Raw genomic sequence first — 6,000 nt, forward strand, 5'->3', positions numbered from 1 at the left:
AAAAAAACTGGACTGTTGTGATGTAATTTTAATCAGACTTCGATTAACAATGTATATTACATTAGGGTAGACTACTACTGTACATCTAAAGTATATCATGTACGAAACCTGAGATCACTGAAACAAAAACGATTCTCTGGCACTCAAGTGAATTTGGTGAGAAAGCCTGCTTAAGGAAAATCTAACTGGTGTATGGCCTGCTTATCTTTTTTGGTCCATATGGGGTACACCGGTATGACCTGAACTGGTTGTTAAAGTTTGTGTGGACTGCCCTTCTATTTACACAAATGCACATGTACTTTGATGGTTATTTTACTGCTTTAATGAATAGGCAACACACCCCTATTTAGTTTGTAATTTTTTTTCTAATGTAGATGTCCTCATCATTCTATGTTTGTGATGAATTTGTAGTTTGTACTTTCAGTGTAAACAAGGTCTAGTGTACAAGATTATGGAAAACTAGTGTAAACAAGGTGGTCTAATATACAAGATTATGGAAAACTGTGGTTTAATACTCATCTTTGACTTAACATACAGTACATTTGGAACAGCCGCTGCTGTCAGTGTTGCATTTATGCAGCTTCTTAGAGGTAAAAAACATACGCATTTGATTTATATGCAAAGGCAATGTTTAGAAGTGTTAACTTGCCTTAAAACAAGTGAACATATGTTGACAGTTTAGCGTCTTAGAATTCATTATTCTTTTACCTTACAATATTTACCACTAGGTTTATTAATATAAACAAGAAAATATTCGTTAAATTTTCAAAGCTTTAACACCAGCCTGAGGGCTTGTTTACAGTAGTAGTAGCCCTCGGGAGAGCGATCCATGGTGGATCACTTTTCAGAGAACGCGTGACGAGCAGTAAGGAGATGCTATGTTACCTCCTTCCCACCTGTTTTAACCCCCTAAAAGACCACATTTCTATGCCACCCTGGCCCAATTTACTTGAATAGGTTATTTTCCATGAGCACTACTTGCCACTAAATAGGGGGGGGGTATTTTTGGCCCCGTGGCATGTGTATTGCCTCTGTACAGCTGTCTTTGCAGCTTTTGGGGAGGGGGTGATAAACGCAGCTCAGTCTATTTTTACTGTCCCCATCAGCTACAAGTGTAAACTACTGTATTCATCGGCCTATTGCGCGCCCCGGCGTATAGCGCGCACCCCCGAACTTGAAGAAAAATTCCTGGAAAAAAAAATACTTAGAGTTTGGATGCCCCTCGTCGGTGTCTTGCCCGTCGTCCATCGCGTCCTGCCCATCTGCCTCGGTCCGGCGTCCTTCTGCGGCCATCATGGTGTCCTCCCCGCTCGATCCCCGCTTCCCGCGCAGGCATATACCGAGCGCAGTATAGTCGGGCAGGCTCAGCTCCTCTTGCGTAAAGGACGTGACCGCGAGAGGAGCCGAGCCTGCCCGAGTGTACTGCGCTCGGTATATGCCGGCGCAGTGGTTCAAACAGCGCGGGTATCGGCGTATATAGCGCACCCACGATTTTGCCCTGATTTTCAGGGCAAAAAAGTAAGCGGTATACGCCGATAAATACAGTAAGTCTAAGGCACTCTGTTTTCAATAATGTAACTGTAATTTTCAAGTTCCACTGAATTCAACTGAAAATAACTTCCACTTTAAAAAAAAAAAATGAATATTTATCTTGATATGTTAGCATTGTGAAATGAAACTCAAATGTTTTTTATTTAAATATATATAGCCTTTGTGGCTTGAAGCAGGATGGTTTCACTAAAAACGACCAAAGTTTATGTGCCTTCAATTTTCAATGTTAACTGTCCATATCTGAATCACTGTAACATTCAATAGTTTATGCTTAAATGGTAGTGATCTCAATGCAGGAATATTTAAAGCGGAACTAAACCCTCCTATCTTTTACAACCCAGGAAGCTTCCATCTTAGCCTCTGTTTGATCTGCAGTTGCCATGGTGCTGCACATGTCATCAGTTATGACACCAGCCATTTGATGGCTTGACCGTTCTGTTGAGAGCACAAGCAACTGTGACCGTTATCATTGATGGCATGCCTTGATTGTAACGGTTTTCAAAAACGTTAATCTGAGGGATTTCGTTCGACCTAACTGGTGACTATTCACCAGGGCATAAACGATTCCATGATTCTAAGCAATTTCTGCCAAAATGTATGGCAAGAATCTCATCCCAGTTGATATGGGACAATAATCATACTTCCTTCACATGGGCGGTAGGAAAATAAAACTGGCCATACCCTGAGCAAATTTTCAACCTGTCTGAACCCCTCCACCTCAACATCCTTCAATTGACAATTTAAAGGAGCCGAGCATGAAAATGTTGGCTAAGCAGCGCCTGCATCTTATCCAGCAGTAGCTGTCAGAATAGAATAGCTGCAGCTGGAGATTTGGAAATTCATGCAGGCTGAATGAAAAAAATCTATCAGTGTATGGCCAGCTTAACTGTTAAAGTTTGAACATCGCAAATGTAGCCTTAAATGACACCCTAAGAATGGACATGCTTGCTTGAAGTATAGATGTTTTCATTATCGAGCATTAAATGCTTTCATACAGCACTGCTGTAATAACTAATATGCAGCTATGTCATGAATTTTGAAACGGTCATAGTAATAATTCATTTTTGTTTTTCTGAAGATGCGAATGTTTCAATAATTCTATTTTTAAAAACCGGTTTACAGTATTAACCATGCCTACAAAGAAATGTTCACTCCTTTAATTTTCTCTGTGTTTTTTTGGTATGTGAGTATTGCACATTCTGTTTGTAAGTCCACCGTAGCACAAGTTTCATCATTTGAATAGTCTCATTCCTGTACTGTATCTAGAAAGTCACCTCATTGCTCTGACCAAAGATTTCTCTTCTGGTAATACAGAGATGTTTATCTGGCTGTGTACATTTTAGTTATGAAAATTCTATTCTAAAATAAGTGGCCTTTTTTCTTATTTCTTAAACCCAATCACTTGCATTTTGTGACAGAATTCATTATTGCAAAGGTTTATGGAGAATTCAAGTACTGTATTTAAAAAAAAAAATCAAACATTTTGTTGGCCAATGATATATATTCCATAATCTGTTCTGTCATGTAATTTTTTTTGTCCCTTCTATATTACCAACTATGTTCTGACATAACAAATGCTGTAAATATTTGTAACTTTTTTTTTTTTTTTACTAGGCATAAAAGTGGTTTTTGGGAACAATTTAACGTATACAGTGATTTTATATGAAAAACATCAGTTGACTTGTATATTTTGATAAGCAACAGTACCAGCTTTCATTTGTGACAATGTAGAGTGTGGATGGGGCAGCAAGATTCCATGTATGTTATGATGACCTGTTACTAAATGAAAAGTGAAGATGAATATTAAAGAAAACATATTTTCTAACTGCGTAGTGCATGTTTGTTTTACATTTGTGTATAATATTTAATATATATTTTTTAGTATTTGTATTACAAATACTACTCCGATACCTATGCGTACTTCTTTCCTTATAACTCTAGCTGTTTGTAGCATGCCTTTAATAAATGTCATTACGTCTATACTGTCTTCAATTTTCCTGTATTCTTGTCTCCATCTGCCTTTGGGTTTTCTTTTTGTCTTTGTTTTATATATATATATTTTTTTATTATTTATTTCCTTGCATTTTTCTCTATATATACTATTGTGAGAGTTGATAAAGCCTCACATGTTTCTTTATTCTATGAGTGTAACTATTTTCCAAAGTTCCTGCTTGTATTTACTTTTTAAATTGGAACTATAGGCAAGACTTAAAAAAAACAAAATGGGGATAGAGTAAGGGAGGGTTACAACCAGTCCGATTTTTTATTTTTATTTTATTTCCGCCACCTGTGTCCCAATGTAGAGATTTTCCTTCACTTCCTGTCCCATAGCCAAACAGGAAGTGAGAGAAAATCCCTGCAAATTAAGGGATTTCCTTGGGGACCCCCGGGTCACCAGAACTAGTGTCCCCATTGGAAGATTTCCCCTCCGATTACTTTTCTGTAGACAACCCACAATTTGGGGATTTTCCTTTTTACTTTCACTTTTAATAATAATGGTAACCAGGACAAACAGGGTCAGTCTCCTAAATGGTGCACAAATGGCAAGAAAAACTGATAATCCATTTGCACTCCATCCAAAACAAAACAAAAAAATTGCATTTAGTTATACCTTTAACCTCCCTGGCGGTATGATTCTGTCTGGAATTACATGCCAAAAGCGGTACATTTTTTTTCATGGAAATTTGGTGATATGTATTATAGGCCTGCAATTCTTCGTAATTACTTACTTAAACCTGACCAAAACAAGACTCTAGTAGACATTCCAGATGTGATAAATTTGAAACACAAACACATGAATTATAATTAATCAATAATATAATTTTATTCAACAAAGCAATGAAAAATAAAGAAATTGGTCAAAGAAAGAAATTCAATACACATCCATAGTGTGAAACACTTTGAAGCAAGGAACGAGACAAAGTCCGACATTGCAATCTGGGCAATAGTACCTTGATTCTTTTCGGACTTTTTTCCCATTTTCATCCCTCTTGGAGCAGCAAACGACGCACATCCTGGTAGGCGCTAACTTTCGTGCGGTTGGCGGTACAAATTCCACAAAATGACGACCTGTCAGGCGCTCTGGATTCCCAACGTCAACAGAGCGTCGCCCGGGTCTGTTAGCAGACACTGATGCCGTCGGGTGATTGATAAAGATCTGCTCAGCCACCTTCCATATAAAGTCCGAATGAACAAGAGGTATGTTCGTGTTTTCTTTGTAAAGGATATAGGCGTTCCAAAGACATTGTTCAAGGAGATGCCTAAAAATCTTTTTATAGTATTTCTTTTGTTGTTTTCGCATTGACGGGTAAAATGTCATCGCCTGATCGGCTCGGTCGACACCTCCCATTGTGTGATTATAGTCGATCACGACTTGTGGTTTCAGCACATCTTTTCCGTATTTTGTGCGGACCATGGCAGTGGAGGTGCTGTGCACGGTGCTCATGAGACACACGTCCTTTTTGTCTCGCCAGCGCATTGCCATCATTTTGCCCTTTTGAAAGGCAACCATCTCTCCTTTTTTTTATTTTTTTATTGCCAAACGTAGATGGCATGTCACGCCGGTTTGGCCTCACGGTACCATACCCGTCCGTTTTATTGAGGAGCAAAACCTCATAAAGCTCCGGTGACGTGTAAAAATTGTCTGTTGTCACGCAGTATCCCTGGTTCAGCAATGGGTCCAGCAGTGACAGGACAGAAGATGTGGCCATCCCATAGCGGCTGTACCTGGGATTGAATTTGGTACCTTTCCCGGTGTAAATGACCGCATTCCATATATAGCCGGTGGATGATTCACATAGCATGTACAATTTTATCCCAAAGCACGCTCTTTTGGACGCAATAAATTGGATCCAACTCAGGCGTCCCTTGTAGGCCATCAGACTTTCGTCCACACTTGCATCCCTTTCTGGCACATAGGTCCGCTGAAAGTTGGCAACAATCATCTGGCACACCTCCCAGATTTTTTTCAGCTTTGGCGCAGGATGTGTGGCCTCGTCAAATTCTTCGTTGTTGGCGAAGTGCAGGTTTTTCATTATTAGTGAAAAGCGATACTCGGACATCACAGTGCCAAAAAACGGAGTGGCCAGCATCTTATTGGTGGTCCAGTACCACTTCTGGAGCGGTTTGCCCACCACCCCCTGAAGGATGATGAGTCCCAAAAAATTCCAAATGTCCTCCTCGGTGACCGGTTCCCATTTTCTGGACCTGGAAAATCTGCCACGCAGCGTAGCAGATTGCTGATCGTGGTAGCGATTGGTCTCCGTCACAATTTGTAAAATGACCTCCTCAGATAGAAAGAGTTTCAAATACGCCAGAGGGTTGTCACTCTCCACATCAACCTTCATCCCAGGAGATCGAGTAAATCGGAACCTCGGGGGCGCTGTCTGGTCCGCATCGCTGTCTATAGGGCACCAAGTGCGCACATCACTCAGGTCAGGTGCGGGATCA

Source organism: Rana temporaria, chromosome 1 (genome assembly GCF_905171775.1).
Source record: "Rana temporaria chromosome 1, aRanTem1.1, whole genome shotgun sequence".
NCBI lineage: Eukaryota > Metazoa > Chordata > Amphibia > Anura > Ranidae > Rana > Rana temporaria.